Source organism: Camelus bactrianus, chromosome 8 (genome assembly GCF_048773025.1).
Source record: "Camelus bactrianus isolate YW-2024 breed Bactrian camel chromosome 8, ASM4877302v1, whole genome shotgun sequence".
Lineage (NCBI taxonomy): Eukaryota > Metazoa > Chordata > Mammalia > Artiodactyla > Camelidae > Camelus > Camelus bactrianus.
In genome coordinates this window covers 47,072,177-47,096,312 of record NC_133546.1, presented here as the reverse complement: position 1 = coordinate 47,096,312, position 24,136 = coordinate 47,072,177, and the positions used below count along the sequence as shown (strand labels likewise).

At 47.0% G+C, this 24,136-nt stretch overlaps 1 long non-coding RNA gene across 1 annotated transcript in view; it reads right to left on the bottom strand.

The window, feature by feature from the left end:
• Positions 1-6,672, bottom strand: part of LOC123619813 (uncharacterized) — a 28,404-nt gene extending 21,732 nt beyond the window's left edge. Inside the window, exons 1-5 of the long non-coding RNA XR_006728541.2 lie at positions 6,050-6,672; positions 4,922-5,063; positions 2,473-2,639; positions 1,727-2,115; positions 411-528 (exon numbers count right to left, since the gene is read on the bottom strand). This is a non-coding gene — a long non-coding RNA (uncharacterized LOC123619813). The remainder of the gene's footprint in view (positions 1-410; positions 529-1,726; positions 2,116-2,472; positions 2,640-4,921; positions 5,064-6,049) is intronic.
• Between the last annotated feature and the right edge of the window lie 17,464 nt (positions 6,673-24,136).

Below are 24,136 nucleotides of genomic sequence, written 5' to 3'. Positions count from 1 at the left end.
TAGAGAGGTGTTGATGGGGTTATGGTCTCTAAATACCAAAGAGTGAAAAGCCCTGGGCTTTAGAGACAGTACGATACAGTTCAAATCCCAGTTCTACCACAAACTAGCTGTGTGTCCTTGGACAGGCCTCTTAACCTCTCTGTGCCTTAGTTTCTGCAATTGTAAAATTGAGCTCCTTGGCTGATGTAAAGGTTAAATGAGAGACCATATGGAACATGCTGGACACACTGGAGGTGCTCCATTCATGTTAGCTCTCCTGAAAAAAGGGAGAGAGGGATGGTTGTGCAAAGTGGTAATTCTAACTTTGAGAAGCTAATTTCCTTTTGTATCATTTGGCTATGTAAATTATGCTAGAGCTCATTCCAGAAAACCACAAGGTGCAGGGTTGATTTTTTCTGGGACATGCTTGCCTTGACCAGTGGTTCTGATGCCTCTTCCTGGGTCAGCCTCACCACTGCAGTTTCTCTTCTGGATGCTGTCTCGCCTCTGCTTTTCTCAGATGCTCCCGAATTCTTCCAGATAAAGCATCTGCTCAAAAGCACATGAAGTGGGGTGGGTATAGCTTAGTGGTACAGCACGTGCTTAGCATGCACGAGGTCCTGAGTTCAATCCCCAGTACCTCCATTTAAAAAAAAAAAAAAAAGGGAAAAAAAAGCATATGAAGGAAATCGAATCTGCTGTTGGTGCCCATCCCAGGGACTGCCATGACCCCATTCCAGGGGCTGCTCTGAACTGAGAAGGGGCAGGAGAGGGCAGACCCTGAGACTTTGCCCAGCTGCTCTGCTTTCCAGCTCCCCTCCAGGCTGGGCTGCATTCTTGATGCATGTTTGACCTTCGATGTATTCTGAAGCTGCAATTTTTGAAAACGTAGCTACGTAATAAACTCACTACTTAAAAAAAGAAATCCCACAGCACCTCAGGCCACAGCGCTAGGCCACAGATCTTGGTCAGAAGCGTGTACAGCATGGGGTGTTAGTCAGATCTCAGAGTCACTGACGGGCCCTACAATGGTTTCTGAGGCTTTTGTCACAGCAGCAATGGTCCCACCAGGAAAGGCTGTGCACCTCCTGCTCCCACCAGCTGTAGGTTCAGATCAACCGTCCCCCCCACCCCCAGGCCACATAGCCCCAGATCTGTTGAGATACCTCCTTTGGGGAACCAAGATGAGAGAGGACAGCCAGTGCTGTGGTTTGAAGGTTTGTGTGCCCCCAAATTCATACACTGAAATCCTAATGCCCAAGGTGAAGTGCTAGCCAGATAGGTGTTCGGAGATGCTTAGGTCATGAGGGTGGGGCTCTCATGAAGGGGATTAGCACTCTCAAGACAAAGTCCCCACACAGCCCCCAGCCCCTTCCGCCACGTGAGGACAAAAAGGGAAATCTGCGAACTGGAAAAGGGCCCTCACCTGACCGTTCGGGCACCCTGACCTTGGACCGCTAGCCCCCAGAACCCAAGCCACACGTTTCTGGTGTTTGTCAGCCACCCAGACTGCGGGGTTTTGTTGTCACCTCTTGAAGGGCTGAGATAACCATCAATGTCTGAACACTTTAAGCCTCTGTGGAATGAATATCTACCGATCCAGGAAGAGTTCTGTGCTCAGGGAGGAGACAATACAGCATCGCACACCCACTAGCATTCACAACCAACAAATATTTGTTTTTGGATTCCTTCTAGCATTTCAGAAAAATTTGGAAAGTACAGAAAAACACAAAGAATATGCAACTACCTGAAGCCTCACCACTCCAAAGTAGAGATGGGGGTGAGGAACTAGAAATGGCTACTGATCCTGGTGGAGAGCGGGCAGGCCGGCTTCAGCCTCATTCTCATCTGGCTCTGTTGCCCTGCACCAGTAGTTTGCCTTCTTGGGACCTCAGTTTCCTCGTCTGGGAAAGGTGGGCATTACATGGGTGGATTCTGGAGCCTCTGGGCCAGAGTTCTTTGGGATCAGATCCTGGGATCACAAGCCTCAGGCAGGATGGTGGCCGAGGCTTCGGATGGAGGAGCATGGAGACCAGGTGCTCCTGAGAGCGTCTGCCTCAGGTGAACACATCGCGAGGCTCTTCCACATCTCCCTGCACATCCCGCCGGGTGTCTGGAGTCCGCTGCCATCGCCTCCTGTGTCACAGGGCACCACTTAGTCTGGTGCTCAGGAGAGCTGGGGCACACCCCGGCCCTGTCACCAGGTTCTAGATGCCCTGGGGCCTTATGCGAGGCCTCCCGCTTCCCACCTGTAAAATGGGGAAATGATGCCTGCCTCCCCCAGCGCACAGAGCTACTCTGTCGAGTGAGCACGTGTACGTGGGAGCATCTGGGAAAGAATGCAGCCCTGAAAATACAGAAAAGAGGTCACGATCACATGTCCAAGTGAGCCCATCCACCAAGGGGAAAGTGGGGCTTCACTCCCTCCTGGGCTCCCATGGAGAGGTTCTAATCGCCGTAGTCAAGAAGTCAAGTAAACATCAGCAAACTTACCAAACAGGTGAGTGGGAAACAGAGAGGCAGTTTCAGAGCCTGGCTTTCGGTAAATGTTAGCATTACAGCCGCATAGCAGGCAGTGCTTCGAGAGCAGGTGGGAGACGGGGAGAGGTTTCCTGGCCCCTGCCCTCCACCTTGGTCACTGAGTCAGTGTGAAACAGCGCCTGCAGGGAGGAGGAGGGTTCTCATCCTCGTTCACAGATCAGGCTGCAGCCACAGAGGGGGCAGTGAGCTGAGCTCAAGGCAAAGGATGACTAAACAGCCTCCTCATCATTAGTAACAATAATACTTGGCATTTATCTAGTGCTTTATGTTTGCAATGTGCTTTATCATCGTTAATTAGTTAACTAGCACTCACCAATCCCCTTGCCGTCTGCCTGCTGTGCTGAACAGACAAAAGAGCCAGGCGGGACCTGCCTGTTTGCCAGGGGATTGCAGAGCTGGGGAAAGTGAGGGCCGGGCATGTGGGGTGAAAAGTGTGAGTGTGCAGGGGGTGGTATCAACATCAAGGTTTGAGTTTGGAAGGCGACAGTTAAAATCAGTGCAAATCAGTATGGGTCTATTCCTTGACAAGGACGTTAAGTACCAGGTAGGGACATGGTCTGCACTGGGACAACAGGATTCAGTCCTGGGTGGGTAAGCATGATGCCTCACGGGGGAGCTGAGGATCCCCCTAAAATCAGATTGTTCCAGACCCTGCTAAGTGAGATAATACAGGAAATACTTTGCACCTATGCCCTGGACGCTCCACTTCAAACCTTCTGCAGAACAGAGACTCCCCTGCTCCTCAGAACACTCGTGGATTTGGGCATTATTTCCTAAACCCCAGGGTTCTGTGCTTGGCCAAGATACAAACCTGCTGCAACTGTTTCTCCAACTTGCACTGCATACAAGGAGATTAACCTCCCTGCGAAGGGTTAAAGACAGGTGTCTCGCGGACACTCAGCTCTAATTCTGTTGCAGATGGAGATGGAGATGGTGGCAGGTGAGGAGAGGTGAGCTTTCTCTCTTTCACTGGTCCCCTGACTTTATGTGGGGGCGGGGAAAAGCACCATGAGGCCTTTTAGATGAGGTGAAGGGGCAGAACCCACAAACATAATCAGTGAAGCTGGACGTACCAACTGTCAACTATCTGCTTACATGGAAATCTGATAACTGTTGTACTGAGAGAGTAGAAACCAAAGTCATAAGCTAAATAAGTGACCAGAAGAAAGCGATTAGTCATCTTTCTTCATGAGTGATCACAATACTTCTGAAGCTTCTCCACCTGTAACTTGCAATTTAGGGCCTTGTCTAATGACAGGGTGAGAGTCTTTTATTGATCTCCAGACTCCTTAGTAAATTAAATGGCAGGTACACAAAGAGGCAAGGGACAGGAGTGTGGCAGCAGCCTCACAGCCCTGGCTCTGTTAGAACGAGGTCCTAATAAAGCCTGTGGGTCTCTGGGCTGCCCTGGAACCCCAGGACTGAAGCCTGTGGCTGCCAGAGCCTCCTGGGGCCAGCCCCTTGTGGTGAGATATGCATGATTTGCTGATCAGCCTCGCCTGGGGCTGTACGTTGTCAGATCTCAGGAACTACAAGCAAGGCAAGGGCTTGGCTTCAACTTGGCTGGAAGACCCAGAAATAATAATAATAATTAACACAGTTCAACTTCCACTTGCATGATAAACAATAATTAATGCACACGGCAGCTCAGTGAGGCATTTAAGTTGGGATTATGAGCCTTATTTTGCAGACAGGGAAACTGAGGCCAGGAGGTTAAGTGGCGTTTCCAAGGCCACACGAGGACTCAGTAACATACCTGAAATTAAAATTTGGGTTTCCCTGTCTCCTAGTCTGAGGCCTGGATCATATCTGTCTGTCAACAAAGACCTAAGAACATTGAACTTACACCAAAAAAGGTATTTCCCCAAAAGTTCAGGGAAAAAACGATAGAGGAAGTGTGGCCCTGGCCTTGCGGTCACCTGCTGTAGGTGGGCAGCAGCTAAACCAGGTGAGAACTCACAGTGTCATGTCCACTCTACGAGGAAAGGCCGTGTTCCCGACAATTGCAATTTAATGTCACACATTCAGTCTGTTACACTTCCTTTCTTTGCCTCCTTCATTTTTGTAGTTTAAACTAAGGAGTTGATAGGGATAGTTAAATGCTTTAACTTGTTACAAACTAAAGAACTGAAGATATCTTTCCAATAATTTAGATACAAGATGGGAATCTTGTTTACCTTGCCCAGTTCTTGCTTGAGTATTACAAAACTTGCATGAACTTAAAAACTCCAAAAATAGCACTTATACAATCATTCAAAACAGCCTCATTTGAGCTATCCCATGCATACATTCATATATCTAATAATTGATCAATTCAACATAGAATAAACAAAATACAAGTACCAAGCCAATTGTTTTCTCCCAGAAGATAATTTTTAAGTGCAGCTGTCAAAAGGCTAACCTTATTCTGGCCTCTGAGTTGTCAGTGACAGAAACTCCATTCAAATTGGCTCCAAGGATGGTGTCAGGTACAATGGACTCCTGTGAGCAAACGGTGTCACTGGCACCTGAGTCTCTTCATCTCCCAGCCTGACACAGGGCTCCTGTATGGGGCAAGGGTGGCCACTTGAATTCAGGCAGACTTCCTCCAGTGGAGCTGCCCTGCAGGTGGAGAGCCTCTCTTTACTGATAACATGGGCAGAAAGTCCTGGGATTGACTACAGCTGGTCCATTGGACCTCTTGACCCCTCCCTGGGTCAAGTACGGGGAAAGAGTGGTTCCCCAAAAGAAAACTGGGGTGCTGTTTGCAAAAGAAGAGGGAATAGATGTAAGGCAGGTAAAAGCAACAGATCTCTACTACCTCATGTGGAGAAATTTAAAAGTCTACATTTTAATCATATCCACTCACAGAATATTCTTCTAAATCCTATTTCCAGTCCCACTCATGAAACCCTAGCTGGGCCCTCCAATACTATTGCTAAGGGACAACACCAGCTGGAGGAACTTAAAAGCAAATGTGATTCTCCCAATAGTTCAAGTGTCTGCACATATCCTGTTTATTCAGGATGCTCAGGGTCATGGACCTCAGGACCACCCTCTCGAGCTGGGAGAGGGAGCCAGGCCGACAAGAAGGCAGACAGCATGCCAGGCCAACGAGCACCCCGCTGCCAAAGAGATCCGGCAAGTGCCACAGGCCTGGTGCATAACATCAGACAAAATGCTTTCCAATGGACTTCTGCATCATTTGGATTTTCAGGAGTATATATTACTTTTTTAATTAAAAAGAAACCCTGCCAGGGGAGAGGGTGTAGGTCAAGTGGTAGAGTACATGCATGCATGAGGCCCTGGGTTCAATCCCCAGTACCTCCATTTAAAAAAAAAATAAATAAACCTAATTACCTTCAAATCCCCCCTTGGAAAAAACTAAAAAAAAAAAAAAAAAGAAAAAGAAAAAAGAAACCCTTCCCACCCCTGCTCAATCTGCAGAAAATAAAGATGAAGATGAGTGTATAGGATGAGAACAGCTAGAGGGCTGCTGGGCTGGTTGAACACCCCAGGTGTGAGTCCACACCCAAAGCATGTTACTTACATGCTAATATTAAATGGTGAATTGACAGTGTCTGAGAGATGTCCTCTTGTGGCCAGGCTCGTGTAACCTGGACATCCCATGTCCTCCAGCCTCTCCAAATCCATCCTGGTTGTTTCTCATTGTCTCTCACTCCTGCTCCTCCTGTTTTTCCCCAAGGGCCCTTGTGTTTCTCCAAAGCACAGTGAAAACAGCAACATTTTAACAGCATCTACTGAGGACTCTGGCATAACACGAGGGAATTACAGAGCTAAAAATGATGCTTCAGGTAGATCTCAGCTGCCCCACATGCCACTGGCCTTCCTCGTCACCACTACCTCTTCCTAGCTACCTCTCACTAAAGCACTGGTTCATCACATGCGACCAGGAGAGATGACCTCTTCTGGATTGTTGTCCCCATGACATCTAGCCTTATACCTGATGACTTAAAGAAAGAAAGAAAGAAAGAAAATCCTCATCAAAATAGTTCTTTCTAGAACAAAAGGACAAATTAACCATAAGAGCTAATTTCCTTCTTCCCTGAAAAGCAAAAATCACCCACAAATCCACAATGTTCTTGATTTCAACTAAGTCAGGGTCCAGACTCAACCTTCAGTAACAGGAAAAAAAAAGTGCTGGAAAGTTTGAAAATAGAAGTTGGGGGCCCTGCCATATCAGGATGAAGACCAAGAAAGCATGTTTGTCAAGTCTGTAGTTAGCCAAGCATGGAAAGACAACCTCTGTCCTGGATAACAGAATAAGGATCTTGACAGATCATCATGAACCAAGACAAAGAGGACACACTGTGTCTCCATGGTGAAGTAGAGATTGGGAGAGCCTGGCTTAACTTCAGCTTGGGAGAAGAACAAAGAACCATGGGGTGTAACTGGTCACAGGGTTAGTATCTGCCAACCACATGATCTATTACTAAGAAGTGACACTAGTTGAAGGCTGATGTTGCCGTCATAGAGGGAGCAGATGTGGTCAGATCAGACCACATGTGGGGGCACTGGTCCTTGTCTGGAGGAGCATGCTCAGCAGATGACGGATGTATAAATCCTGTCACACAAGATCTCAAGGGGCTTAACCTGGAGCAGAGAACTTGGGTTGAGGGGAGAGGATGCCACATGGGAGTTGTCTTCAAATGTTTAAAGGACTTAAAACTTGCTCTGTGTTGGTCCAGTTGAGTGGAATTAGGAGCAGCAGGTGAAAGTTACAGGGATGCAGGTTGTCACTCCAGGGCTCAGTATCAAGAACATGCTTATCCTTAGAGGGGCTGCTTGGGTCCCACTCCTGGAGGTAGAGACCAGGTGACCCCACCTGGAGGTCACCTTAGTGGGATTCCTGCCTGCATGCTTGGTGGCAGGGGTAACCTTGAAGTCTCCTCCCACCCTGGAAGAAGCAGCCCTAGAGAAAGAAAGATAAGGTGAGTCCCAGGCCCTCCCAGGTTACACACAGGAGACTTAGTGCTAGGGCAGGGGCTCTGAAACTTAAAAATTTGTTTTCATATCCAAAAAAAAGAAAGTTTTAGGGTCCACAAAAATCAATTAAATTCTGTCTAAAAGAGGAAAAACTGTTGATGTATTTAAAGTTATATTCTAAATATTTTTATATTGATATTATTATGGTAGGAGGGGCCCGCAAAGGCACCAGTGTCCGGGAACTTCGGAGGTCACGATGTGGCCTCGGCCCCTGTGTACAGCCCCGGCTCCCTCCAGAGGCCCCTCCAGCTGAACATTGTTACTTACAGTCCAACTCCTACCTGTCATGACACTTTCCCTCCCACCATTCTGTGGATCTGGGGATGATCTTTGCCTGTTTAAATAAAGAAGGACATTCTCCGTGTCAGAGGCAACCACTTGATCTCAGCAAACTGAAATAGAAGGTGGATCTGACCACACACATCTTTCCTTCTCCTTCTCTTCCTCTGAAACACTGAACAACCAGCCACCAAAGGCAGCAGTGTCCCCTGGTTGGGAACACAGAACTGCTGCTGCCCGTCGCGCTTCTGATGTAGGTGCCACTGTCCTGACATGCTCGGGCCTCCTGCCCACCTACCAGCCCATCTCTAAGGTCCAGGTAAGAGGAAACTGAGGCTTAGCCATGGACCCATGGACTTGTTTCCCCCAAAGAGAATCCCATGATGTCACACTCCCTGAGGCACACGTGTATTCTCATTTTGTGGCACTGAAAATACTGCTGGAAATGATGATCCCAGACTGCAGGACTGGATTGGAAATAAAGTGATGTCTAGATACTCTGCGGGGACCTAACAAGCATCATTTACGGAAGAATCTTGGAAGGGAGAAAGGATGTGGTGCCCCCCAACACTGTTTTCCTCCATCCAGATATATGTCGTTCCAAGTGCTCTGTCATTGTGGTGTTTTAAAATACACACAACATAATATTTATCATCTTAACCATTTGTAAGTGTACGATTCAGTGATATTAAAAATATTCAGTGTTGTGTAACCAACTATCTACACCCAAACTTTCACATCATCCCCAACAAAAACTCTGTACCATTGAATAGTAACTCCATCTTCCCCCTCCTCCCAGCCCTTGGTAACCACCATTCCACTTTCTGTCTCCAGGTATCTTGTATAAGTGGCATCATACAATACTTACACTTCTGTGACTGACTTATTTCACTGAGAATAATGTTTTCAGGGTTCATCCACATGTAGCATGTGTCAGAACGTCATTCCTTTTCATGGCTGAATAGCATTCCATTACACAGATGGGCCATATTTTGTTTATTCAGTCGTCTGTTGATGGACACTTGGGTTGTTTCCACCTTTTGGTTACCATGTGCAATGCTGCTGTGAACACTGGTATGCAAGTATCTGCAGGGAACTGCTTTCAATTCTGTTGGACACTTGCTAGGAGTGGAATAGCTGGGCCATATGGTAGTTCTATGTCTAACCTTCTAAGAAACCACCAGTTTGTAATCGTGTTTGATGGGAACATGCAACAGGTAGGTAGCTTCCTTGGGTAGAGATGGTTCAGACGTTTCAGCTGGGAGGAGAGCTGAATAATTGCTGTGGCTTGACATCAGGCCAAAGGACCTGAGAGAGGCATGGCTGTATCTCAGGCCCTCTCCAGGCTGTAGAGTTGACGGGCCACCCCAGACACTTTCCTTGTCTGGGTGGTTGTCACATGGAGAGGAGCCAGAAAACCATTTGACAAACTGAATTACTCACTATCGTCCCCTGATCAGGCGAGCACAATACAGTTGGCCATCACCCAAGACAGGGAAATTGCTTTTTTAGAGAGAATTCTTACTTAATGGCATTCATTTATATATATTTTAAATTATAAAGTATATCATATGAACAAAAAGACCACATAAGAATAAATTAAATAAGAATAAAATTAATGCTGTCAAATCTACTACTCAGCTTAATAGGTCATTGCCAACCCGTTGCAAGGTCTGTGTTGATCTCTTTCTGAGGACATTTTCACTGTCCACCTCACAGGTAACCACTATTCTGATTTTAGTCTATCATTCTCTGCTTTTTTTCTTTATAGTTTACCGCCCCTACATTATATTGTCCAATTTTGCATGTTTTTGAACCTCCCATAAGTAAAGACATCTGGTATGTATTTTTCTGTGACTGACTTTTTTCATGCGTCATTATACTGTTGAGACTCATCCATGCTGAAATGTGGAGCTGTAGCTCATTAATTTTCACCACTGGGTTGTGGGTTCCATTTTGTGCCCATCCTTAATGTATTTATGTATTCAATTGAAGATGGGCCATTTTGCTTTTTTCCTAAGAGTTCATTCTAATCAGGGTTTTTATCCTCACAGTAATTAGCACCAAATGATTTTAATTGTCTTCCTACACGTGTAGGTTTTTCTCCAGATTGTGAGTACAAGGCAGGTCAGGTACCACAGCTCTTTTCTTTTGTTGGATTAATAAATGTTGAGTGGTCTTACCCCGTCACCCACACAATTTTTCAGAACACTGGCTCTGGCTGACCCAGCAGCCATATTTATACCCATGACCCTGCCCTCCTGTCAGAGCTGATTGGGCCAGAGATGGATACATCACTCAAGCTGGGCCAGTCAGGTGCTCTTTCTTGAGAATTTTAAAGTAGCTCTGAAAGGGAGTGGTCTTTGTTTCTTTGCTGACTGGCCCTGTGAAAGTGGAAATCTGGGAGCCTGGGTGTGTTCTGTGTTCCTCACCCTGTGTATGGAGGGGAAGAGGGAGGAAAGGGGGGAGTAAGGTATAAAAGAGGACAGAAGAGGATGGATAGATTCTTTAAAGGGGCGGGGGGGGGGGGTGGTGGGAGGTGGACCAAGAGTCCTAAAGCCTCCCAGGCCTCAGCCCCAGCCTGGCCCTTGGGTCCCCTGAGATCCTCTGCTGAGTCTTTATAATAAATTGACCTTTTTGGCTTAAATTAGTTTCAGTTGTTTCCTATTACTTGTAATCAGAGCCCCTAACTTACCTATTCAATTTGCTTCTTCCCAGCCATTCAACAGAACTGCAGGGCTGTCAGGGACCCCTATTAACCTGAGAATGAGTTAAATTCTACCCACCCCCCTCCAAACAAGGGATAGGAAATTCTCCACTTCCAGAGTCAGTTGGCTTCAGGGGGTTAAAAATGGAGGGGATATTTAGCTGCTGTGCTAGTTCTATGTCAACAAGGTCCAAAGTAGCTACACTAGCTTTATCTCGAGCTATTTTGACCAGCTCTTAGAAATGACTGAAGAATTTTGCCCTTAAGTTCCTAAAAACAAGTGCATGATAAAGCCACCCCACCTCACCCGCATTATCCTCAGGTGATTGGGAGGGTGACCGTGAAGAAATGAATTTTACAGAGAATCCCCAAACCTTATCTAAACTCTTATCTCGACCAACAGCTTCCTCTTCTGCCTTTTAGCAGAGCTGTTGACAAGAAGCAAATGGACTGTGACAAGCTGGAGTTTTTATCTCCTTTAATTTCCCTCACACACCTCCAGTGGAGATGCTCAGGAACAGTGACGGGGCGAAGAAAAGACAGGTGGCAGGACAGCAAAGAGGAGAAACAAAAGCCTGGATGGTTTGAGCAAGACAGCTCCCAGGAGTAGTCTTAAAGAAGTTGGGGGCATCAGGAGCATATATCACTGGGGGCAGGGGAGAGAAACGGCGAGAAGGGGAGCATGATTACGAGCACCTTTCCAAGTTTGCATCACAGCCTTCACAAGACCACACTCCCCTTGCAGGTATTTGAGATTCTGAAGATGTGGCCCTCAGTGAAGTGCACGCTTGCCTCCTAAGTATGGTTTTGCTTAAAATCTTCTATTGGTCAGTAGAGCCCCTAAAAAGGTGCTGGAGTTTTTATTCTAGCCTCTGCCAAGTGGGGAAGCCAGAGCGCACCCCCCTCTCACTTTAGAGGTAGCTGTTCGGCTTTGATGTGTAATTTGAGGCAAGCTATCTTCTGCCGCCCCTTTCCTTTTTCACTGAAAACCACCATATAGCCACAAAGCTGAAGTTCAGAGGGGAGCATGGTTCCCAGCAGCGCCATCTTTGAACAGGGGGAAAGGACTCAGTGGCTCAAACCTCAGCCAACTGAATGGACCATCCTGTGTTGTGATGTTGTGACTGTGATGTTTCAAACTTGCTCTCAGAAGCTGTGAGGCTTCCTTGGCAGGCCGTGTGTTTGGCGGGTGACACCAGCACATCAGATCACCAGCAGAGGAGGATAATGGGGTTTCATTACTCATGCAAACAGGCTGCTCGTGTGCTTCGGTTTGAGCTTTTGATGAACAGAAAATGTGCTCTGAACTTATTTTCCTTTCTGTGACATCCTGACACAGCATTTCTGTTTTCAAAGGAAGCTGTATAAAAAAGACCAGCAGAAAGCTCCACAAAATGAGACCACCTTAAAAATCAAGTTTACTAGCTAAATGGGATTAAGCTAGAGTTGTGTTTTAAAAAGAATAAACCAGAAAAAACAAGTCTTTGCTGCATGGTGCCCACTTCTATCTAAACAGCTCTGAAGTCCAGATGCATGCTGTCACCGGAGCATCTCTGGAGAGAGCGTGGGAAGTTAAAAGTCAGTGTTTTTGATTAATTAATAATCATCCTCAGCTGTGTTGGCAAATGATAAAAACAAATTGTCTGCCTTTAAAGTGAGGGTGGAAGATGTGTGCTTACCCAGAACTGAGGGGGAAGGAGGCCTAGTTGGCCTAGGCGGCCCTTGGCTGGTCGGGCAGTGGCTGAACAAAAACCATGTTGTGAGTCTCCTGCCCTGTGCAGTCGTGATAACAGCCATGCTCGGGCAGTCAGGGAGGGGGTGGAGGAAGTCGGTGTCTAAGAAATGGCCTAAAGGGCTACCCAGTTTTCTTCTAGAACAACCCGGCAGAGCATCTGCAGGAATAACAGTCTCTCCATGTTTGCCACTGTGAAAGGCGCCCAGGCGGGAGCCCGCAGGCTGCAGCTGAGTGTGTGTACGTGTGTACGTGCGTGTGTACCAGGAGGAGGTAGTTTCATCGGCACATTAGAGGAAAAATGCAAAGACCTCTCTCCTTTTAAATTCGACACTTACAGGTTGAGAAGTTGCTCCGTGTCAACCTTGCTTGCGGACTCTGGCTACAGCAGGCGCTGTCCTTCCCCTCCTGAGCCCGTGCTTCTCCGGCCCTGCTTCTTTTCTGGGACTCACCATTCATCGCCGGTAGCACAGTCATTCCTATCTCCTCAAGTGTTTGCGTTTGGTGCTGCACCTGTGACAGACTGTTGGCTGAAGGAGACATACAACACATCTTAAATATTGGAAGGAGTGGAGGAAGGCGGGACTGATGGATGGACCTGTGCTGGATGCTGTGTTCATTCTGTGGCTCTGTCGGTGTAAGTTCTATCTTCCACAGTGGCTGGGACATTGTTCCCTTCTTTCTGTCCTTACTGCCAGAGTTATGATGCAGGCTCCAGTTAATTTTTTTCTTTTTTCTTTTTTTTGGTGGGGGGAGGTAATTAGGTTTGTTTATTTATTTTAATGGAGGTGCTGGGGATTGAACCCAGGACCTCGTGCATGCTAAGCACGCCTTGTACCCGTGAGCTATATCCTCCCCCTCATTAACTTTTACCTCTTCTACGTTCATGATCTGCAAATGATCCCCATCTCCTACCCACCTCTACTTGAATCCATCCTACACACTCAGTCCACCTTGCATCTATCCCACCCCAGCCTCCAAATTTTCCATGGCCCTTCATTCCTCACCAAATTACCCAAACACATTATTAAAGATTTAAGAGCCTTCACACTGGGGACCCAGGATACTGTTTCCATCCTAACTCACACTACCTCTGATGTGTCCAATGTTCAACACACTGCTGCTCTAAAAATTCACTCAGCTTTCTACTTCTATCCCTAAGGTAAACCTCCACTCAGCCTTCAGGGCTCAGGTCCAATGCCACTTACTCCATGAAGTTTTTGATTTCACAACTTGTCTTGATCACCTTTGTGTTAGACTCCTTATGTGACTGTCTAATCATTAGATTAGAAGCCCCTGAGTACAGGAAGGCCCAGTTCATCTTTGCCTCAGAGCTGACAGCAGAGTGCTGGGAGCTGAGAATCCCCCTTGTTGCTGAATTCTGTTCAGAGGGAGCAGGGTGGCCAGGCTCTCCTGCTAGGAGTCTGCAATCTAAGGCTGACAGTCAACACCAGTGTGGCTGCAGCTGCTCATCTGAAACTCTGGTGCCAGGATAAATGTGAAAAATCTGAAACTCCAACACAATCAAATATTCGTTAAATTTTCGTTAAATTTTCTACCACTACATAGCAACTTCCCACCAACTTATCGGCTTAAAAGAATGCCCATTCAGTAGTTCACAGTTCTATAAATTGGAAGGCTGACACAGCATGCCTGGGCTCTGTGCTTAGGGCAACACAAGACTGAAATCAAGGTGTTGGCCCTACTGAGTCTGGAGGCTGTGGGGAAATAGACCACTCTTAGCTTTTTCTTGTTCGTGGTAGAATTCAGTTCCCTGTGGTCATAGGACTGAGGTTTCTATTATGATTAGGTCAGGGCCACTGGGATAATCTCCCTTAAGGTCAACTGTGCCATAAAACATAACCTAATCACAGGAGTAAATCCATCATATCCATAGGGTGTGCACACAAGAAGGGAAACAGGAAATCTTGGGTCCATTTGAAAATTCTGTCTCTCACATCATCTTAAATATAAATTTGAGGTATTGGTGAGGGAGTAGAGGCCAAATCAACTTATGGGGCAAATGGCACCTGGAAAGACCACCATATTTCTTCATGGAATTTAGGGAGACATTGCAGAGAAGGGAAAAGAGGAGCTCTTAACAAGTTGAGAGGAGCCTGGAATTCCCAAAAGAGATGGTACAGGAAGGGGAGGGCTTTCCAAGCAGAGGATGGAGACCAGGAAGAGGGTGTGGTAGTGACTGAAGGCACCAGCGAGAACAGCATGGGCAGCAGAAGCAGTGAGGAGGGAAACAAGTCTGGGAGCCCCAGGCCAGGGCTCCACACTGTGTGGGGAAGCTGCCGGCATGGCCAAGGTCAAGGGCATGGGGACAACCTGGTGAACGTACTGGAGCAAGTGGGGAGTCCAATTGGGAGAAGTCTCTAAGAGGCCAATTGGAGCTGGATGGCCTGCGAACCGGCCAAGGGGTGGTGCGAAGGGAGATGAGGAGGGCAGTGCTGCTGGCCGTTGAGCAACCTTGAGAACAGGCAGTCCTAGGGCAAGATTCACAAACGAGTGCCACCTGGCTCCAGGTAACGCAGGAAACATCTCTGAGACCACAGGGTCCGAGGCAGGGCCAAATGCTGGCCCAGGAGGCATGAAGTTTGCGTCTGGGGCCTGGCTCACTGCTGACTCACCCCGGGGCAGTGGGCGCCTTACTTGATCTTGCAGTGCATTTGTTTCCCGACCTATAAAGTGGAGACTAACAACAGCCCTGCCGGTTGCTCAGTCTAATTAGTGCAGAGAGAACACTTCACTGCCGCTGGCTGCCAGGAACATGCCTTTTCCAATTCCAGGGCTCTGCTTGCGGCCTCTGCTAGGGAGTCGGGTGGGTGATTCCGTGCTGAGGGGAGCACAGCCCAGGTGCAGCTTAGCTGGTCCTGTCCACCTCTGGCCAGGCCAGGCCTTGGGCCCAAGGAGATTCACCTCCAAATCCGGTGTCAATCAGACAGCAAGTCTTGTTTGGGAGGCTCACTTTAAGCTGCCTTATTAACAATCTCCTGTTAGGTTCCTTTCCAGAGGAGCTCTCCTTCCAGAGCTCCCAGGGCAGAGAAATCTCCACAGCCACATCTAAATCTCCATTCACTTTCTGACCCCTTGTTCACTTTGTCAGGTGAAGCCTGAATGTCACTGCTCAAAACTGTGTCATGCCGTGAGGCTATATAAAGTCTTTGAAACACAAGCCAAGCCTTAGCCTCCCCACCGCCCACCCTATGGACACACTGGACGGTAGCGGAGGTGTTAGGAGGCAGGTGTAGGCAGGCAGAAGTCCACTCCTACACTGGGTCCAGTTAAAACGCTCAGGCAGTCAGTATCAGGACAATAGTCCAGTCACTGACAAGGCCTAGAATTTTCTGGCCCCAACAAAGTACTTGGGAAAATCTGGACTGCCCTTTCAAGGACATTGAGGAGCAGGCAGAGATTTGAACTGAGGAGAAACCCAAAGGAAAGGGTTTGACAGCTGTCGCTTCCCAGAAGGACCCAGGACAAACCCTGGCAGAAAAGCGAGGTGCTGGGACTGCCTGTTGAGGCACCCACTGCAGAGAGCAGACAAAACCAGCCCAGGGGTCCGATGCTACCTGCTGGCTACACAGTGTTCAGGCTCCTTTAGTCCTCACCAGAAGACCCTCCTCTGACAGACACGTGGTGAGGCCTTCAGCCCCACTGGCTGACAAGCATCCCCTCAGCACCAGGTCTCTTCTGTGTGGGGTCCCAGCCAGGACAAGCAGTTGGGCAGTGGGATCCCAACTTGGGACTGCTCTCTGTGGGACCACCCACCCCCACCCCTTGTCCCATCACTCCCAGGACAGACCCAGGATTTGCAAGGCTATCCTGGGAAGAAATAGTTGGCCTGGATCAGGTCCAGAATCTTCTGGAGTTTCCAGGAAAATAGGTCTGTTTTGACCCGGAGCCATGGTCTCCTGTAGCGTCTCGAGGCCTCTCTGGTGACAACCAGAGCTTATGTTAGAAATGATCCTTCTCTGGCCACTCTGCCCAACCTGGAAGTTAAACAAACAGCATTTTCCTGGCCATATCCAAAATTTCTTTCTTCGTTTTTACATTAAAACATAGATAAAAATAGAAATTAAAGTATTTTCTTCTTGCACTTCCATGGGTCATGTGTGTACTCTACAGGTCCAGGGTAGGAGGCCGCAGAAGTCCAGCTCTGGGAACTTTCAAAATCGATTGAAAAAGATATCCAAGACACTTCGTATGGGTAACATTCTACATTTAATTCTAAAATAAGACAGTCAGAAATAGAGACTGACACTCTGTGGCTGATACCAACTAAAGCTAAACTTCTATAAAAATAGTTCTTTAAAAATAGAGCTTAAAAAACTGTATTCCTTGGTCTTGTTTGGCAAAATTCCTGTTATCTTTTCCCTTTACTTTGATCCAGTCTTATTTTAATGTTGAAAGGGCTCAGAAAAATTGAATGCATTCGCAGCACTTGACTAGGGAATATGGGTGAATGTGAAAGATCTCTGAACACAGAGGTCCATCTTGAGTTTAGCTGTACTTGCTTCCCCGCCTGTGTCGTGGGGCAGCTGCACCCACGGTGGGCTTTAACCACCGGCACTAGGGTTAGGCCGGCATTGCCTTTCTGGGACTTAAGATCTGACGTACTCCCTTCCTCCACCAGCCTGTTCAACCTGGCGAGGGAGCATGGCTCACATTGCAGCAGCAGAAAGACAGCACAGGGAGGTCAGGCCGAGAGAGGTGCCGGCAGAGGCCAAGGCGGCTGTGGAGCGCAGTGTGTCAGTCACTTTCACTCCCCCGCTGCCGCTGCTGCTGCTCCAGCGGCTGCAGCCCCCCACCCCATGCTGCCAGCAGAGGGTCCATGCAGCAAACCAGCAGGAAACAGGATGGTCAGCAGAGAGCGTAAGAAAGAAACCCATCCTTTCTCAGACGGGAGCTTTTATTTCCACCCTGGTCCACAGCTTCAAAGGGCAGCTGCCTCACAGGGAGAGTGTCTGACCAAATTTGGTTTGCATGTTTGAAATAAGAAGACTGTTTCTTGATCTCTGAAACTGAGTCCTAGAAGGCCCTATCCTTAGCAGCCTTGACATCCCCTCCCCTCCCCAACCCTGCAGTCCAGCTTGCTCCAGCCGTCCTCTGGACCGCTGACCCTCCGAGAAGGGCGGTGTGGCCAAGAAACTCCAGACCCGTCCTCCACTAGGACAACGTTGCCAACCTTTGTGTAAGAACAGATTGCACGAGGCTGCATGTGTGAGGCTGAGGGAAGAAAAAGGGAAGAGTGTTTTCTGCTTATGACTGGGATCCTGTTATTCATTGGCTTGGGTGGTTCAGCTGAGTTTTGTGGATTAGGAGGCCAAGTCATGTCAGCACTAGAAACCTCCCTGGTCTCAGTCATATGTGTTACCCCGCCTCTTCCCCGCAGCCTAGACCATTCCTTTCAGAAAAGAACCCTCCCTGTTTCACGCTTTCACAGAGTGAAGCTGTTCTCAGTCTTGGGTCACACCCAGCTCACATGTCCCCACGGAAGCTGAGAAGAGGTCTGGGGTCCTTCTCCGTGGCCTCCACCTTCCGCCCTGCCCTCGCTTCCGGAGGTGGGCAGGAAGCAGGACTCACGGTGAGAGCTGGGCCCTGGCATCCGGCCCCGGGGAAGCTTCGTCCTGCCGGATTGGCTCAGGGAAGGATTGTCGGTCATAAGAAAGCCAGGGGAGGCTGTGTAATGTGGGAGACAGCCAGTGCTGTGTTCCCACACTGTAAGTCATGATGACACTGTTAAAAAGGACTGGTGGGTGGGGGAAAGTGAAAGAAAAAGAATAGGGGGAACAGAAACCAAAGTGACACACAAAGAAGGAAGAGTAACGGCCAAAGTATGAACAGAGGCTGGGAAATGGGACGGCCTGGAAGAGAAGCGGGGAAAGGCAGGATGAGACTGCGGATAGGATGAGAGAAATTTGACCAAGGAAAACACAGTGAGACATGAAGGGAAGACGTGATCATTTGTTTGAGGAAATGGCAGGTAACCTGCCAACACAGACACCGAAAGAGGGTGTTGGAGGCCTGGTCCAAGGACACCTCTGGGTGTATCACCATCGAAGCCCCAAATACAGGACAGATCAGCCCTGACAATGGAAAATCTATGTCTCTGCTTGCTCAAGACCTAACTCCATTCAGGCAGAGAGGGCCTGTGAGACATTTAGGAGAAAAGAAAGAGGGTGTAAGCAGAGGGAGGAGACGAGGGTCATAGACGCAGTCACAGCCCTTCCATGAGTTAATCCCCAGGCGGACCTGCCTGTGGTCTTGCAGATGATGTAAAGAAATAGAAGCAATAGCTTTCAGCCCCAAGAAATGCACAGTCTAAGAGAAGGGGAGAGATGGACATAAGCAAAGCAATACATAGCAGCAACACTACTGGGACTGCTCAGGTGAGCACAGTGGAGAATACTGGTTGAAAGAAAGAACGAATAAGATAATTAAAGAAAGGAACCGTTGAAAGACTGTCTTGACAATGTCCCCACGTGGAATTAAGTAAAATGATGTCGGTCAAACTGGATGAAACATTTTGAACTGGGCCAAGAAGGTTACCTGGGCTTGTCTACATCAGAGCACAGGGTCCAAAGCAAAGCAAAGAGCAGGAGGCATAACTGCCCAATCCAGTCTTCCAGGTGAGTTGGATCTTCAACACAATATTCAACATTAAAAAAAAAAAAATTGGTGCCCTCGGAGTCAGGTTTAGCATTAAAAAGGCAACAGTGAAAGATTGGTGAGATGGCCCTAGAGGAGGCCAGCTTTCTAGCATGGAAGCAAGACTTGCCTTAGTCTGAGACAGATGTTGGAAGACAACTTGAGACCAAGATCAAGTGAATAACAGAGGTTGGAGGGAGCCCGGTGAGTGCGTTGTATACACATGAGTCAGAGGCAAGGGCATTCAACTTGCAACTGAGAAAATGGATGGTGACGGTAATGGTATTTCCAACATTGAACATTGATTGAGTGCAAACATTTTGCCAGGTGCTGTAAATACTTTACATGCATTAGTTTACATAATCTTCACTACCACTGAGGTATTTATTATTATTATTATTTGCATTTTATATTTGAGGAAACTCAAAGAGAGACCAAACAATTACACAGTAGAGGTTAGCCCAGGACTCTAATTAAATTCCACAGCACTCTCTGAAGCCATGGAAAACTCAATGTCTCTGTTTCTTCATCTGTAAACATTTGTTATCTAACCTGTGTATAGAGACATTGTAGATGCTAAGGCCTCTGTGAAAACACTGGCTGTGTGTCATTAGGAGAGTATTAGCATTATTGTGAAGGCCATGCTTCCTCCAGAAATGCTAAATATATGCTCACTTTCTCATGTTAATACCACAAGGCCTTGAAGAAGTTTACTGAGAGAGGCTCATCAAATAAAAAACCCTCCTCTGTATTCACAACAGACAACAGTGCCAAGGGAAGCTTCTCCCAAGAGATAAAAGGTCTCTTCCTGACACCCTTTTACAATTCTTATAATGTTTTTGGTTCGTGGACTCTTCTTGCTTATGAAAAGTCTTCTCCTTGAGAAGAACAGCCAGGTTCTTGTCCTTGCATGAGACTCTCCCGCAAGGCTCAAACCAGAGGACCACGCCATCTTAGCAATTGGGCTTTGAGTCTGAGAGGTAGCAGATAGAGAAAAAGATAGCAAATACATCTGTTTTCACAAGAGCCTGTTGTTCTCTGTACTAACTGCTATAAAAATGACATGAAACTAGCCACACATTAGTTTTGGTTCTCGTGACTAAATCAAGGAATGGCATGATGGTGCTGTGTCATTAGAAATGAAACCAGTTCTTAAACAAGAGAAATAGGGCCGACATTTTAATAACCTGAACGATTTCATAGAAAAATCAAAGCTGAAACTTCAACACCCCAGCCCTGAACACCTGCTGCTTAAGTTTGGTTCTGAACCAGTGAAACTTCTTTCTCGCTATGAAGACACGAGATGGGCCCTGACTTGCCCGACACTTGGTGGACAGGGAAGTCTTCCTTCCATCTGCTGTCCAGCTAGTTGGAAACGTGGGCTCAATCTTGGCTTTGACAGGACTAACTATATTTGGCACTTCGAGAAAATACAAAGAGTACCTCTTTTGATTTTTATTTTTTCAAATACATATATATATTCAGGAATTTGACCTTCCCTGAGGTATTGTCATCCACATCTTTTCAGATAAAGAAACAGATTTGAAGAGGGTAAGTCACTTACCTAGAAGCAGGCAGAAGTGGGGTGCTAAACAAAGATTTCCTTATCTATATCTGTACTGCCTCCAATTTGGCCTTTATCACAATAATAATGATGCTGATGTAGTAAACAAGCACAGGTTGACTCCCAAGTATACCTTTTCCTGCCACAGCACCCACATTTTGCCTTGCGGGACCCCCCCACCCTCACCAACGCCGCTGTCTCCTCTTTCTCTAACAGCTGGATACCTCCAGCTCCAGGGATAACCCTGATAAGCTTAGGTCAATCAGATGCCCATCACAGGGCCATGGTGGTTGGCTCAGGGGTGGGCATACAGCTGGATTCAGGCCAATGAGACTTGAGGAAATGCTTGCCAGGGCTTCTGGGAGAAAACTTCCTCAGTCTTCTGTGGGGTTCCCAGAGGGGACAGTCCCCCTTCTCCTGGATAGTGTCTTGGAGAATACAAAGTTCAAAACTCCTTCAGCCATTTGTGTCACCAAGAGAAGTGCCAGCCTGAGGATGAAGCCAACACACAGAAGAAGCAGTACAAAGCTATAAACAAAAAAGATGTGGAGCTGGCATCGTGTGGAGGATGTAAATTCTAGACTGCGCACCAGGGTTTTCAGGCCATAAGCTAATGCAATCCCTTTGTTTGCCTAAGGCAGTTTGAGTTTGTTATCCCGTCATATGAAAATTCTTAACCCATGCAAACACCACTGGCATCACTCCCAGTGACACCCGATTGCTGCTCTGGTTTCTCAGTCAAGAGCATGAAACCCATTTGACCAAAAGGACCAACCCCTCAAAATTAATCAGCATCTCTGGAGCACACCCACCTCTAGTACCCAGCTTTCCAGAGAGGACTCACAGTTTTCTGTTCCTGGGGTCTGGTTCCTTCCATTTTCTGCTCCATGTTGACTAGTTCTACGCCTGTCCTCATCCGAGTCCCTCCACAGTGGCAGGAGGTGGCTGCACTCTGCCGAGGAGGCCAGCAGCTGAGTGGACAGCCAGCTGCAGACCTCGGGCACCAGCACTGTCAGGAAAAGGGGTGTCAAGAAAGGATTTTGCCACAATGTATTTTTAATAGAACATAAAATCAGGCGGGAAAAGTTTCTTTAGAACCCAGTTAGCTATACACGAACACCTCCCCAGGTCCCTGTCAGAATGCTGAATCCCAGGCAATTTTGGCAACCCTCAGAGGAGCTTTACTTGCTAGGTGGTGACTCTCACAGAGATTAAGAGATGTGGCATGAAAGATTCTAAAGTCCTGAAAATCTGTGATAAGAACTGGTTTTTGCGATTCTACTCAATCTCAGTTTCTCTTGAAAAATTCTGTTATTTCCACTCCTGGCCAATATGACTAAGCACAGAGGTAGAAACACAGTCTAAACAGTTAACAGAATCCAGTAACTACCCGATGAAGTCCAACAGCAGAGCCAGGAGGCATCCGTTAGCGCTGGCAGAGATGGGGAAGGAGGGCTCTCACACTCTCCCTGACCGCCTTCCTCATTCCCAATCTCTCGGAAAGAATGTGCCATTTTCCAAATGTGCCTTGACTCATCCGTTTCTCTCCATCTTTACTACAACCGTGTAATTCATTCATTTAGCACAGGTACACTGAAGGTCTGCTGTTCCGGGCACTGTTCTAGTGGCTGGGAGAACAGGACCGGCAATGGAATGTGAACACAAGTCCGAGGGACCTTTCCAGTTTGGGCCTCTCTTTGTAGACCCTTCTCACTGGCGTCTGTCCTGCTTCCTCCTTTGTCCTCTCCTTCCATTCCCCAAGCAGGAACCTAAAAGTTCTTAAAATATCAACACTTCTGTTTAAAACCCTTCAATGACTTCCCATCACTCCCTAATTAAAACACCAAGGCCACCTGGCCCAGCCCTGCTGGTTGGCTGCAGGCCTCCCTACATCTTCGGCCTCTCCGCTCATCCTGTGCCCACTGTCCAGGCACGCTGGCCTCCTTACTGATCCTCAAGTATGTTAAAGCTTTTCCTCTTTCTAGAGCTTTCAATTTGCTTTTATTTCCTCATAAAACAGTGGCTTTCAAACTTTTTTGGGATAATAATGCCCACTAAGAAATACATTCCATATACCCTGAACCAGTGAATATGTCAACCTATATGTAAAGGCAACCTTAATTTTACATGATAATACTTCTGGTATGTTCTATTCCTTTTTTAAAAAGCTAGTCATGACCCACTAACCTGTAGTTTGAAACCACTCCTCCCTCTGCTCTTTCTCATGCTTCAACTTTCTATCTAAATGTTGGCCACTCATGGGGGCCCTCTCCAGCCACCTGATCTAAACCAGGCCCCTGACTTATGTTATTTTTCATCTGAGTCTCTTGTCCCTTCCCTTTGCAGCATGTATCAAAGTTATATATTTTCTCCATTGAGACTTGCTCATTGTCTCTCTCACAGGCCATGCCACGTTGTTAGCTTTTGAAGGCAGGACTTTATTTGTTCTGTTCCCTACCGTACATCCCACATCTGGTTCAACAATCAGCATGAGAGGAGAATATACATAAATATTCCTTGACTCACTGACTGACTGACAGTGGGTGGGTAAGTGATGCTGAGGCCTGGATTTAAAAATAAGCCTCCCCCATAAAAGGTACCAGGACCCCTTAAGAAATGGCTGGTTCTAGGGCTGGGGCAGGAAATAAACAAGTAGTGCCAGAAAGTAAAGAAATGCTCAAAAAACAAGAGGAAGGGACATGTCAAAGGGACACAGGTGCCAACCTAAAAGAACTCCCAATAGCCAAAACTGGAACCATTTGAACAGCAAAATAAATAGCCTAATATTAGGTTATAACCCAAGTCATTAAATAACTATGCATAAATGTTTGAGATACACATAGATATGCATGAGATTCCATACCAATATAAATGGTTGACTAAATAAATAAATGGGGGAGAAGAGATAAACCTTCCTTACAGAAGAATTCAGATGATTTATGTAACTACTATATAAAATAGATAAACAAGGTCCTAATGTATAGCACAGGGAACTACATTCAATATCTTATAATAACCTATAATGAAAAAGAATATGAAAAATTGCATACGTACAACTGAATCACTCTGCTATACACCAGAAACACAACACTGTCAATTAATTATACTTCAGTAAAATTTAAAGAAAAGATTTATGTAAATACCACCCTCCAGGAGGTGGAGCTTAATTCCCCCGCTCTCCCCACCCTGCAGAGGGGAGGAGGTACCGCACTTAGTACTTGCTTCTAAACAGGAGAGTAGGTAAAAGGGGAACAAGGTAACTTTCAGTGGGGAAACCTGGCAAACAGTACCTTGACCAGGTGTTTAAGGTTGATTTCACCATCCTGCCACGTACCCCCCTATCTGATGTGATAAGCAGAGCACTTCTCCTCTGTGGGTTTCCTCCAACAACCCAGGCCCCTGGTGCAACCATGAAAAAAGCATCAAACAAATCTGGCTAGAGGGACATTCTAAAAAAATACCTCACTAGGACTCCTCAAATCTGTCAAAACTTCGTGAAGACCAAGACTAGAAACTGTCACAGACCAGAGGGATTAAGGAGGCATGATAACCACTTGCAGCGCGGTATCTCAGATGAGGCTCTGGAACAGGAAAAGGAAATTCATGGGAAAACTAAGGAAATCTGAACAAAATATGGACTTCAGTTAATAATAATGTATCAATATTGGCTCACCAGTTGTGACAAGTATAC